Source organism: Polypterus senegalus, chromosome 12, assembly GCF_016835505.1.
Source record: "Polypterus senegalus isolate Bchr_013 chromosome 12, ASM1683550v1, whole genome shotgun sequence".
Classification (NCBI taxonomy): Eukaryota; Metazoa; Chordata; class Cladistia; order Polypteriformes; family Polypteridae; genus Polypterus; species Polypterus senegalus.
The window spans coordinates 82663847-82678698 of NC_053165.1; the positions used below are offsets into that span (position 1 = coordinate 82663847).

The window sequence follows — 14852 nt, forward strand, 5'->3', positions numbered from 1 at the left end:
GGGTTACTCGTCTGTGGCGCCCACATCCAGCGCCAATGCGACTGGCACAACAGCATGGTAGGCACACGTGTTTTGCTTGAGGCCACCTGTGAGAGCTGCTCCAGGATGACTCCAGAGTTGGGAACAGAAGAGCGGAGCGGGGGGAACGGGGCGCTGAAAACGGAGAAAAATAAAAAAAAAAAAGCCAATGAGCAAGTTTAAAAATATCTGGGAGAGCGAGAAGCTTTCCCACGGGACTTGCAGGCAATGTTTCTGTAAGTCTCTGGCTCAGGACGGCGGGGGTCCGAGGACCCTCGCTGTCCTGCTGCGTCAACAGAGGGCTGTGTGTGTGTGTGTGTGTCTGTCTAAGTATATCTATGTCAGTGTGTGTGTGTCTCTGGCCATCTGTGGGTATTTCTGACTGTCTGTCTGTGCTGCCAACATGCCATCCCACAGCAGTGCCAACCCCCCAATTCCCTCCGTGCTTAAGCTAAATGAGTAAAAAAAAAAAAGAAAAGAATGAAACGCTAAAAACAGAAAAAGAAAACAATAAAGTCACAGTTTAAATAAAGAAGCATTTCCTTCCGTCACTACGCGAGCGGCTGTGCAGGCCTTCCCTCGGCGACAATGCGAGGATGTGACCGCACGATGACTGGCCGTGATAGCGCATCATTCACTTGCTCCGTAACCAGCGCCTGGTCGAGTTGAGCCTGATGACCTGCAGCCTCGGCCAGGGCGGCTCCACTCCGAACTCATCCTCCTCCCTTCACCCGTTCAGAACTTCAGAGGCGGCGCTCGGGCACTCAGCCCACCATCCACCTCCACCATCAAGGGATCGTTTTCTGGTGAATGAAATGGAAGGCTGAGGACGATGCGGGCAGAGGAAAGGCAGCTGAGGATGGGCTGCAGGGACGCCTTAGCGAGAGGCGCACATCTGATGCGTCAGTTGCAGGGGGATGGGGGGCTGGCAGGGTGGTGTAGGTGGTGGCATCATTGGCTTCGGCCCCTGAGCTTGTTTTCGGAAATGTACGAGAACAATGTCGGCAAACCCCTGAGATTTTTTTTGTCCAGTTTGATTGTGCTAATCCTTGAGCGAAAGCCCCCTAAACTCGGTTCGATTGATATATTTTGGACAGACGATCACAAAACTTCAAGGGGACCAAACCTGCCCCCTCCCAACCCCCAGCCCACTGTTCGATTACTTATCCTAGTCTCAGGTTGAGTGGCTGACGAATCAGAAGGTTGCCCAATCAGTGCCCACTTCCATCTTACCATGTGACCCTGAGCAAGTCATGAAACCGGTCTGAAAAACCTAAAAATACGTGAAGTGTAGATAGACACACGCGTGAGAGCTGAATAATGGAAGGCTCACTGGGGTGAGGCTGAGTGTGGGACAGACAGAAAGAGGGAAATTAAAGACAGAACAATGGAAATGAAAGGCACTCTGTAACAGATAGAAAAGGCTCAATAAAAGAGGAATGGTAGGTGCTATAAGACAGAAATGTAAATGATAGATAGATAGATGTGAAAGGCACTATATAATAGATAGATAGATAGATGTGAAAGGCACTATATAATAGATAGATAGATAGATAGATGTGAAAGGCACAATATAATAGATAGATAGATAGATAGATAGATAGATAGATAGATAGATGTGAAAGGCACTATATAATAGATAGACATTAAAAGCACTATATAATAGAAAAGGCATTTTATGATTGATGGATATCAGAGAAAATATTAGATCGATAGATCAGGGGCACATGCTCCTCATTCAGAAGCCACAGACCCCCCTAATGCTTCTTTGTGATCTGTGTAAGTCCAGTGTGGACCTTCCCACAGTGGACAATTAATCAACTGAGCCACTCAGATCCAAGGGGGCACCACTCATAAACTCAACCCCAGTCCACAAAATGTTTCTGATTTTAAAAATGACTTGTGGCTTGACCACCCAATTGTTTCCAGGACCCCCACTTTACAGTTTCTGGCTTTGCCGCTGCCATAGATAGTAAAAAGCACAATGTGGCCAATATCAAAACATACTGTAAAAGAAATTATATAATAGGAAAGTATCTATAGATAGAAAGAGAAATGGTATAGTAGGCAAGATTAAAAATTTAGATAAACAATAAAAGCTTTATATAGGATAGATAGATAGAATTTGATATAGTTGGCAGGATTAGATAGATAGATAGATAGATAGATAGATAGATAGATAGATAGATAGAAGTCATTATATGATATATAAATATGAAGGGCATGTCTATTAAAGGATATTTTCGGCGTATTCCTTCAAGACGTCCTCTCTATGCATTTCCTATAAATTATAAAAAATATTTTGCCCGCCCTGGTGCTTTACAGCTGAGAACTTGACAATGGCTCGGATCTGCACACATCCTGACACCCCCCTACCCGGCTGACCCCCCCGAATGATCATAAGGTTCGTGTGCCACACACTCCAGGCAAGCCCGGGGGCACAGGGGTCCTCTAGAAAATTAAAGCCTTAAAACCAATCAATGAAGCAACGAAAGCTTCAGTATATGACAGCACGCCTTCCATGTTTCCGATGCATGTTTGTGACTAGAGAATGTAGTCTGGAAATATTCCTTATATCACATCCTGTATTCCTGGTGCTATTTTTCTCATGGTAAGGATTAGTTTGCTATTCACTTGAGTGATTCTCACATAAACTACGCAGCAGAAACAGATTACTGTGATTTGGTCTTTTGAGGTGAATCCTCACTGCGGGGGGTGAAAGGTTATTGCAGAAGATGAAATGCTTTTTTTTTTTTATTATTTCATAGTATTGGTGTTTTTCTTTACCAATGACATGTATGAGCTATTTCACAATGTGGGCCCAATCGCAGGACGTGGCTCAGTACTTGACAACTGTCTCAGACGTATTTGGGAAGTTTTTTAAAACTTTTATTTTCCAGTGGAGCCCCATGCCCCATTAGCTTCCACTGTAAAGTGCCTGCACATGCAAGGTATATTTTTTTTAAATGTATAGAAAACACTTAACTTTAGAACACAGTTTTGTGTGGCAATGCACAAATACCACAGAAATAGTCCAATGAAAACATTTCAAACGTGTCATTTAACAGTCCCAGTACGATTTGAGAGGGATTTTTCAAAACAGCCGACTAGAGAATCTGCTTATCAAATGTCCCAAGTTCAGTGCAAGTGATAAATGACAGTGACTTCTCTATGTCAGCTTCATATTATTAATTCAATAGTTTGTGAGTGACCTGTTTTACAACAACCGAGAACATTTGGCCCAGAGGAAGGGCTGACCCCAAAACACGGGGGCCCTAGAGACATGGGACACCACTGGACTGCAGTATGGAGGACGTTGTGGCTTTGATTGTCCTTTGCATTGTTAATTTGATTGTCTGACCGTCTGGACGTTGACAAGCTCAAGTTATAAAGATATGAGAAGTCCCGGTACTCAAATGTAACATTTATCTTACTGAACATTTTCTGTTTCTTTGGTGCTGACTGCAGACTTCAGTAATAAGATGCTGTGGCGTAGGAGATTTCAGTATGACGGGGCCTTCCAAGTTCCTCTCTCGTGTCACCGGATTCAAATTTGAGGTAGTCATAAATGGAGGGGTGCACTTACTTTTCCCCACATGTGAAATTTGCATTCTTGTTTATTTAAATTATACAATAAATAACAAAAGTTAAATGTGGCCTGATGTTTGGTACACTACTTCACACTGAGGAAGTGAAGATGAAATCTCGAGGGGTCCAGCATTTCATGGGGTGCCCTTACTTTTTCACACGGCACAGTATGGCTCTCTGTTAAGTTCTTCTCTGATCACATATGCTTTCACTTGTAAGATCATTCAGCAGATTGATTATTGCTAACGGTAAATGGTTGCTGGCAAATCCATCATCAAAACCAGAGGCGTAATACGAGTAACAGAAAAATGAAATCTCCCAATAAGTCAAATCAGAAAGAGGGAAAAAGAAAAGAAAAAAAATTGGCACTCAATCCAAAGACTTGGTTAAGGCCTGAAAGAAGAAATAAATAAATCCTCCAAATGAAACGGGATATTTCCATGGTGTGCTGCAGGACGCCAGGTCTAATGATGGGGTTTCGCTCGGCATGCAGGCTCCAAGCCCAGCTGGCCCGAGGATCAGAGAAGCGCGTTGTGTTTTGTCAGTTTGGGACGTGCGGAAACTTCTCCGGGGGCTCTGGTGCGGATCGCGCAGTTCCCATCGGGTTGTTCGGCAGATATCCCGGAGGGGATTTTTTTTTTTTCTTTTTATGGTCCTTAGTAAACAAATGGGACCGCGGCCTTCGGGCTGCCTTGTGTTTTTCTGAACGCAGCTGTACGGCGACCTTTTCTCTGAAGCTCCCCCCACTGAAGACCCTCACTGCACCTCTGTGTTCAGTTTGTGGCTTTTCACCTTCTCCCAGGATCTCGTGCTGTGGGAGTAAGCATTTGGACCGCAAGACCGACGGCGTCTTCACATTCAGCCGGGGCCCTGACTGCAAGGGTTTGAAATGTGCTGATCAGGAAAGGCGCCGTTTTTTGTATTTTTCTGATGCATTGTATAGTTCTGCGCTTCGCCCTTCAGAGCCACTGTAGGTTCTGTATGTTTAAGGTATTTTTGCACCGCGAAACGCACTCGTTGCTGCCTTGCTTTTCCTGTACTCGAAAGTGTAAATTTGGCAGCTGCCCTTAGGAAAGGCGCTGCGGTAAATTAAGCCGAATTGCTTGTGCAGTTGAACGCGTTGCGCTGACGCCAACCGAGAAAGGAGCCGTAAATAATGAGGACTGAGCGGCTGCTAAACGCCACGCCACGCCACATTACGCGACTTTTAGAGCGATTCTCAGTCGTACACTACAAAAACTGGCAGTACATTTAACGGTAAAAAATACTGTAAATGGTGGAAGTGAAATATAGTTTCTGACAAAAAAGGAAAGTAACCTTTTGTGCTACTGAAATTACCGTAAACAATACATTTCATTATTTTTTACAGCCAAGTTCTGTAAAATCGATATTTTTCTACCTTCAAAATATGCTACATATACAGTACCGTTTACAGACGCATTATTTACACTGAAAAAATGTAAGTTAATGTGACATAGTGTAAAACTGTGCAATGTAAAACGATAAAGTGCTGTGTCTGTAACACCGAAGTTACGATATTTGCATAAGGACACGCCCCCGTTCATCCTATTGTTCCTGGTGAATCACATACCTTTAAACAATAGGGAAAAAACTTCAACAAAGTTAGCAGACCTTAGTGTTCCCTGCGTGCTGAAGGCTTGTTGAGGTTATGGAAGCCGATTTCAGGTGGGTTGTATTCAAAAAGCTGGCCCACCTGTAGGACACCAAACACCGCAAAAGCAAACTTTACGTCCCCACCAGACAATGTGCCGTACCTCCCTTACATATTGGATTGTTTTCAATGTGTATAATTAGATAGATAGATACTTTATTAATCCCAAGGGGAAATTCACATGATAATTCAATAATAATTAACATAATAACATAATTCAATGATATATGTTTGTTATTGGTTGTTTTTACTTTACTGGTGCAAACTGCGTACTGGGGTTTGCCCTGACAATACCTTCTAATGGTTTATTGATTGGTGTATTTATTACAGTGCATGGATTTCTGTTGAAATATGTTGTAAAGAAAAAAGTTATTTACAGTACAACAAAGTTATACCGTAGACCTAAAACTAGTGTTACCTTACTTATTACGGTAAAAGTCTGCCAACCCAGCTGCCAGTACTTTACCGTAAATGTAACATTTTTTTTTTTTTTACAGTGGGTTTCATCGATGTAATCTTAGCGATTCGGAGGCAGTCGGCCCGGTCGTGTAGTCTGACAAACTGCGGCGAGGCGGCTGTGTTTTCACCTTTTTATGGAGGTGCAGGCGCGGTGCCCCTGCCGGTGTGGCGGGAGCAGGTGAGGCCGGTAAGGGTAACGAGGTTTTTAAGTGCAGTGCATGGCAGGTGAAGTGGGGCGGGGGGAGTTTTGAAGGGAGACGGTGGTATGGGGAGATTGAATGAGATGGGAGTTTGTCTTTTATTCGAACTTTAAAGTGGGAAGTGGAGGAGAGCGAGTGCAGAGTGAGCCAGCGGGTCGTGAGGTGGGGATGTACGAAAGACTTGGCGCGAGGCTGGGATGTTTACCGACAACCGGTGAGGTGATAAGGAAGGCTGCCGGAAGTCCACCTCTTCTCGGCAGAAAGCGGCGAGGTGAGGCTGAGAAGGAAGCTCCTGAATACCTGAGGTTTCCCGGATTGCCGACGTGAACAGGGAGGGGTGCTACCCTCTGTTAATGATGATGGCTGGAAACCTAGGAGGTCCATCATAGGCCACCTCATCAGGTGTCGGGTTTTGTAAGAGATGTTGTGCTTCTCCCCTACAGGGGTCTGCATTTAACTGAAGCCGCAGGTGTCATATATACATCTGGAGACATTTGGAGGGCTAACTGAGGGTCTCATTTCTAAAGCAATCTAACATCTCGTGACATCTCCTGATTTCGAACCGCAAACGAAGATCGGAGGTCGTGTCGTTAACCTGCTCGAAGCAGCGCTTTGTCACTTCGACGGCCGCTACAGTGCATTCAGCAAGTCTTCAGACTCCATTTTGTTATGTTGCAGCTTTGCGCTAAAATCATTTCAATTAATTCATTTCAAAGTAACAATCAATACATCAAAATTAAAAAAAGTAAATCAGGTTAGCAGTAAGTTTTGCAAATTTAAGAAAAAAAAGAATATCACATTGACAGGCATGTTTGTAATTGTCGATCTATAAGGCACTATGATAGAGAGAGAGATTGATAGATAGATAGTATAGCGGGCAAGATTACAAATTCACATCGACTGACAAAAAACTCAAAGGATAGATAGATGGCAAGCAAGATTAAAATGTACATAAATTCATAAGAAAGATGTTATATAAGATAGATTGATATGAAAGGCACTATGTAATAGATAGATAGATAGATAGATAGACACTGTAGACAGAAGCAGCTGGAGAAATGCAAACTCTGCTCTGGATCGTCTGTATGGTGTGCCCTCCTCCTAGTCTCACGATCCTGATGGTCTCAGAATTATCTCCATATCCCACTGGGGGCTTTAACATCAACAAGTTCTGAGTCTAGAGGAAAGTGAGCCAGAGAAAAGGCACGCAAGGCTTAGAAATGAGATAAAGGCTTCTATGAGGTTATCGTCATTTTCTGCAGAAGAGGAGAAGATGAGGGTAGTTTTCTGAATTCATGGTAATTTGGGGAGATGCAGAAAATCTCCGTAGATACCTACAGGCACTGGTCTATCTCAGGGCACGTATGCACATACTGGGGTTGATCACATCGGACACGTGTCTGCTCCGGACATCTAGTGACAGTAAAGTGCACCATTTATTGGAATGTATTTTGTAATGTGTGTAGCAATAAAATGAACTGCATTTGTCATTCCAACAGACGGTGCATCACAAACATTTACAGAATAAAACGCATTACTACAAATGCTGTTGATGCGCCATCTGTTGAAATGACAAATGCAATGTATATGTCTCTGTTATATGCTATTTGGTATGGAATTCTTAAAGGCAGTATTAATGTTTATGATGCACGTTCTGTTGGAATGACAGAGACATAGCAACTGGATGGACTATATAACATGTTTAGTTCATTTTTTCTGGTTGGTAAAGAGTAATGTAACTAAGTTACTTTTAAAAGTAAGATTTTTCCTCCAAAATGCTAACATCACACCTTCTGTATTGGCTAACACTGGGACATCATGCATGCAAAGGTGAATTATTGAACGTGGAAGGGGTCTGCTATCTAACCTCACCCACACTCGTCCCCACCCTTTCTCGTGTCCCTGCCCCATCTCATGTTTTGTAGTGAGGGGAGGATTACTGAATATGGGAGGAGTCTAACATCCAACGCCACTCACAACAGCCCCCCCGCCCCCAGCCCAGCCCACCCCATTTTTCGCAGTGAGGAGAGGATTAGTGAATACGTTTAGAGTCTGACATCTGACCCCGCCCACATCCGACCCCCCCACCCTACCCCTGGTCCAGCAGCTGTGGGGAGATGCTGCTGTCTGTAGTGCCACTTAAACTGAACAACTCACTGCGACAAGCAGATGTTCCTGTCCTCAGATGACCGGTTGGTGACATGCACAGAAGAAAGGCATTGTGGGATATAGGATGGAGCAGATTATTAAAGGCTTTGTAAACCATCAGCAGCAGGGATCTGCGATCAGAGGAGGTAACTGAGGCAGAACCTCACCTGTCATCAAGAAAAGTTAAAAAAAAGAAACTAATAATGATAACATAAAATAAATGTGTCCATGTGTATGATTCCAATCATTTTGATCATTTTTATAGTCAAAATCGCTGAATTTCCTGTTCAAATACACGGGAGAAACACGAGGTGCGACAGCGACGAGTGGTGTTGTTGTGTGCCCGTTGCTGTCTCTTTGTATGTCGCCAATATAATTTGTGCAGTGATGTTTATTATACACCCTGACTTTCCACAGTCTGGCTAATATTTTTAATGAATGTGTGTGACAAATTTAGTCTTGCTGGTCGGACATTAAACCGCAGTGAAGGCACAGGGTGAGGCAGACAATACCGTGCCGTCCTGAAGGGGGCGCAAGTGAGCCCAACAGATGCTCGTTGCTGCTGTTCTACGCAGAGACGCCGATAAGTTAGCGATATCAGAAAGTCAAGTGCACTGCAGCGGTCCGTTTAGTTTTATTTTTTGTTCCTACTAAAATGGAAGATTAAGACTTTTAAAACTAAAGAAAAATAAGGAGGACTTTTATATAGACGGTGTTCAATTGTATTAAAAAATGGGATCAGACTAAGGAAAAAAACAATCCAATGTTTAAAATCTAAATTCCGATCTTAAATAAATTGTTCTTTTGTTTTTCTTGTTATCCTTTTGTATTAAATATGATTAAAGCATCAGGATTAAAAACAACTAAATATTTCAATTAAGGTCAAAATCTAAATCCGTTTTTTTTTTTTTTTTTGGTACACCGCTCTTCATTTGTATTGAATGAGTAGGAATTGTGGGATTGCAACGGCAAATTTTGAACACATGGAGGGTGACATTCACAAAAGAAAGACTTCTTTGGGTCGACTGGTTACGACCTCCGCAGTCTGCGACCGGAATTCTCATTTTGGGAGCCCAATAAAGTCGGCCAAGCTAAGGAAATTCGGGTGCAGGAGGGACTTCCGCTTTGAGCTTGACGTCGTGAGAATAAGTAACAGTAAAGAAAAACTTCATTTTTGAATGCAAGTCTGCAATGATTGTGTCATTTCTTGTACTCTGGCTTTCTGAGACTGAATCAACGGGCTCGACAGAGTAATAAATAAATGAACGGTATTGGCTGATATCGGACTGGCGCATGTGTGGACGGGCCAGAGAGAAACCGACGGCTCCTGGTCATGAACCCGATTCCTCAGTAGGGCGGACGGAGTTCGGGTGCGGACCACTCACGACAGAAGCAGTCAAATCAATGAACCTCCACGCCCTCATTTGCAAATCAGCGGCAAACAGTCTTCATGGGGTCCAAAGCAGTTTACTTGTTTTGGGGTCTTCAGAGAGAACCCCCAATTCGGGTGCAACTGATCATTTAAGGAAACGGCCGTCGGTGAGCAGCACCATTTTTTGTTCATGCCCCCCCGCTAGCTCCTTATTGTGGACAATGACAGGCGCCGTTACAGAACAAAGAGAACTCGGTGGTTGTAATGATGTTCTTAGTGAAAGGTTTGCCGTGCTAGCTGCTAATTTAAATGACGGCCATAGAGACGCCAAATGTGTCGTAGCGCAGAAACAATTCTGGCTTCAGCCCATAAGAGAAGAGTCGAGAGCCACCGGGCGTCCTTAAGCGGGCTTGATGTCACTTCAGAGGCATCCTGCCTGTCACTCTGGCGGACGTATTGAATCACCAGAGAACACATAATCACGGCGGGCTTTAATGCACATGCGGTCGCCTGCTAATCTGCTACAATTCGACTGGAATTTCCCCCTCATCAGCAAAATGCCGCCTGGCAGGGCCAAGCAGCCCCCGACCCCTGATCCCCCCCACACCCCTTTCATTTACATCATTGCATTTTCCAAATTAATTTCATGCGGGTTTATAAGTTTGACCGCCTTATACATTTGACGGTCACACTCAGTGCAGTTTGTTTCCAATACAGCAGCAGTTTAAAAGTTGCTATCATTGCAAGAAATCCCACTGAGGTGGCACATCACCGCTGTGGTGCTGCCAAGACGTGCATCATGGCATTTATGTCAAAGTAGAAGCCATTTCAGCGGGCTCACATGCTTAGTTTCACAAGCTTTATGACTGTTCTTTCCTCTCTCTGTGGTGTACAGCAGTGATTCACATATCAGCAGCCACCTAAATGTTAACAAGTGAACACAAGCACTGAACACGGGCACTGCCCTCGGCTGTGGTCAAGCAACTGGCTTTATTGTTGTGTGGTTCTTCTTACCTGCAGCTTTTCATTACAAGCAGTTGGCTTCACGGGAGGCCATTGATTCAGGTTAATGCATGAATATCAGACCTCATCTGTAATAAAGGGGGCACATTAGTAAAAAGATGATGATGATGATGATGAAAATGGGCATTGTCAACAACCTACTGGGTTTATGGGCACTAATATAGATCAAATAGATTAGATATACAGGAAGGCCCTTGTGATTCATGGGATTACGATTTGCACTGTCGGTCATCAATAATTAAATGAAAATCAGCGCCAGTCAATCCCTTAGTCAGCTTAGGGCACCATTTACGAAAGTTAAGAGACATGCCCACCGGGCACTGAAGGGAACAAACATGTCCTTGAAGTACAATAATAATATCAGCGTATCTACACATAAGGGGCGCCATGTCCTGACATTGAAGGGGACCCCACAGTCGAAGAACTCTGATGTGATAATACTGAGTGGGCACCATTACCCGCTGGATGGCATTTATGAAAGTAAAATGCACACACTCCATACACCAAGGGGCACACCCTCTTTGAAATACGTTTGTGGTGCCATTTGTGCTGTTGAAAGGGCGCTCATTCCGGACACCAAAGGGGGACAACACACACACACAGGTCGTCAAAGCCTATTAATGCCAAGTACCAACTATACCAACTATGACAATGATGGGCAACATGTGTCACATATCAAAAGGCCTGTATCTCCTCAGGAAGTCCAGTCGCTCTGGCCCATTTGGTGTTGTCAGACCAATCTAGTTTGCTCTTCAAATGGACACCCAGTCTTTAAAGACACTATAAAGAAGCCCAAGAAAGCACCCGCGGAGGGGACAAGGCAGAATTGTCTATGATGGCATCCATTTTCGCCACCCTTCTCTTTCCACAGCAGCTTCCAGAGAGCTGGCTCTAGTCATATGTTTGGTCAGCTGTTTTGCATCACGTGAACTCAAATTGCTTTCCCAGGAGACCACCATGTAGAACAACAAACTGGCTCCGATGGACTGGTAAAACATTTCCAACAGCTTGCTGCACACGTCAAAAGATGTGATCCTTCCCAAGACGTCCAGTCTGCTGTGGCTCGTCTTGTCAGTCCAGCCTAGCCTGCTGTTCATATGGACCCCCAGGTACTTGTAGCTCTGCACCACCTTAACTTCCTCTCAACAGATGATGATGACTTGTCTCAGGGCCCTTTAACATCCTGGAACTTCACCACCAGCTCTTTTGTCTTCTTGATGTTGTTCTCCCTGCACCACAAGGCAAAGTGATCCACCACCCTCCTGTACTCTGACTTGTCTCCATTAGCAATACAACTTGCGATGGAGGAGTCATCTGAGAACATCTGTAGATGGCAAGAGCTGGCATTATACTGGACATTGGTTGTGTGGAGAGTAACCAAGAAGGGAGACAGGATGGCCCCCTGAGGTGCCCCAGAGTTACACACCATTATCTCTGACACACAGCCCTCCTTACGCCTCATAAACTGTCATCTGTTGATCAGGTAGCCCAGGATTCTGGAGACTGTGGGGGCATCAAAATGCATACCCCCATAGCTTGGGCCCTAGTCCAAGGGGCAGGATGGTGTTAAAGGTGCTTGAGAAATCAAAGAACATGGTCCTGACGAAAGTGCTGGGTTTGCCAGGTGGGACTTGGCACTGTGGACCATATAATTCAGAGCCTCCTCCACACCTGTATGTGCCTGGTGAATCAAGATGATCGGTAATTAAAGTGCACATCAGAGATTCAGAGATGAAGCGAAATCTTTGACGCCGTTATAAAGTATCTGGATGAGATATTGTGAAAACGTAACTAGTAGCGAACCAAATGACGACAGTGGACTGAATGGTCTCCTCTCATTTGTCAGACTTCACACGTTCTTGTGTCCTTATCCAGTCAATCCAACTCCTGAGCTTGTATGGTCACCGGGAACCAGTGGCGCTTGATACCAGGCCATCAGAGCGAGACATGAGAAGAAACATCTGGGCGAGCTTCACGGCTCTGTAGAGCAGACCGAGGGACACGCATTGGGCCTTTGATAGCAATCAGACGTTTTAGCAAGTACGGCTTAGCAAACAACACATTCAGAAACCACACGTTACCCCGACTTTCATCTCATTTCATGCTTAATGGTGTGAAAACACTGCCTGTGCTCTGCTGACCGAATCATTCAGCTGAGGCAAAAAGCACATGCCAGCTCCTACGCGTAAAAGTCAACTTGGAGAAGACAAGACTTAACATTTGTAACTCTGCTTAATCCAAATGCAAAAAAATATTTAAATGTGAAAATGAACACAAGTATAAATATTTACCTATCTACTGTATAGTACTGTTCACATCTATCTAAATGTTTAATCTTGCCTACTACACCATTTCTGTGCCTCTCTATCTATAGAGACTTTCCTATCTATCTATTATATAGTGCCTTTCACTCTATCTATCTATCTATCTATCTGTTATATAGTGCCTTTCACTCTATCTATCTATCTATCTATCTATCTATCTATCTATCTATCTGTTATATAGTGCCTTTCACTCTTTCTATCTATCTATCTATCTATCTGTTATATAGTGCCTTTCACTCTACCTACAGTATATCTGTTATATAGTGCCTTTCACTCTATCTATCTATCTATCTATTATATAGTGCCTTTCACTCTATCTATCTATTTATCTATTATATAGTGCCTTTCACTCTATCTATCTATCTATCTATTTATCTATTATATAGTGCCTTTCATTATCTATCTATCTATCCATCTATCCTACGCAGTCCCTTATAAATCTACAAGTTCTCATATGCTTCATGTTACAACATCAGGCTGTTCTCTTGACTTGCCCACCTCTCACGCCGTTCACCAGAGGTGTCCACCAAGCCCTTCCAACACCTGCACAGGTTTGACCTTTGGCCTTTCATGTTTTGTGTAATACAATCCAGTATGTTTAATATTAAAAATATTTCAAATGTCATTTGTTTCCTGAGACAGCTGTTAGTCTGAAATGCTCTCAGTGTGAGTCCATTGGGCTGCTGTACTTGGATGTGTGGCTGTTTGTTACTTTGAAGGTAAGCTTGGACTGCCTTTGCCTTCCTTGTTGCCACCCACATTGGTGGGTTCATAAAGTATTCAGACCCTTCACCTTCTGCAGATGTTATTGTGTTGGACATGTGATTTTACATGGATAAATTTGCTGTTTTTTTCCATCAATCTACAGTCATCAACCTACGATGACAAAGTGGAAATGCGTTTTCAGAAAGGTTTGCACATTTATTAAAAATCACAGACTGAAATCTTTCATTCACAGAAGTACTCAACACCCTTAATTCAGTACTTTATAGAAGCTTCTCAATGCCAGATTCGGGTCTTCTTGGTAAGTCTGGACAAGATTTGCACACCTGGATTTAACCCCACTCCTTCTTAAACTCCATTACATTGGATGGGAAGCGTCTGCAAACTGCCATCTTCAGGTCTCATGTTTGATGGGTTTTGAGTCTTGGCTTTGGTCGGGTCACCCAAACACTCAAAGACTTGTCTCTCAGGACCACTCCATTGTTGTCTTGGCAGTATACTTTGGGTCCTTGTCATGCTGAAAGGTGAACTGTCACCCTGTCTGTATGTGGCTGCATTCATCCGTCCCTTATTTCTCACCAGTCTCCCCGTCCCTGCACCCCCATGGCATGATGCTGCCACCACCCTGCTTCATCACAGGGCTGGCATTAGGCGGGTGATGATCGGTGCCCGGTCTTCACCAGACATAATACTTGGAGTTGTGCCCGAAGAGTTCAATCATCAGCCCAAAGAATCTCACTGTTGTCTTATTAGAGCCAATAATCTTTATCCTCATGTTTTCAGACTTCCTCTCACTCAAGAGTGGTTTCCGTTTAGCCATTCTACCATAAATGTCCATTTGATGGAGAGCTGCTGAGATGGGTGTCCTTACAGGTTCTTCCATCTCAGCAGAGCTCAGCTAGAGTGAGTGTTGAGTCCTTGGTCACCTCCCTGACTAAGACCCTTTTTTGCCCCATTGGATGAGTTCTGGTAGTTCCAAACCTCTAAAAGCTCAAAGCTTCAGAAGTGGTTTTATTCCTTGCCCTGATCAATGTCTCACCACAGTTTTATCGTGGAGGTCTGCAGAGAGTTTCTTGTTCTTCACGGTTTGTTTTTTGTCCTTACACACAGTGTGGATTGTGGGACTCTCTATACACAGTTACGCGTGTGCCTTTCTAAACGATTAATTCAGTTTTCCACAGGTGGACTCCACTCAAGTTCTATACACATTAAAGCAAACAGGAGGCACTCGAGTAGAATTTGGGGCGCCACGGCACAGGGTTTAAATACTTCTAGGAATGAGAAATTTCAATTTTGGATTTCTAATACATTTGTAAACCTTTCTT

At 43.8% G+C, this 14852-nt stretch overlaps 1 long non-coding RNA gene across 1 annotated transcript in view; it reads right to left on the reverse strand.

Moving 5' to 3' along the window:
- The window catches only part of LOC120541237, a 134538-nt gene that overhangs the window by 671 nt on the left and 119015 nt on the right, over positions 1-14852 (reverse strand). Inside the window, exons 4-5 of the long non-coding RNA XR_005635969.1 lie at positions 10472-10548; positions 8095-8252 (exon numbers count right to left, since the gene is read on the reverse strand). This is a non-coding gene — a long non-coding RNA (uncharacterized LOC120541237). The remainder of the gene's footprint in view (positions 1-8094; positions 8253-10471; positions 10549-14852) is intronic.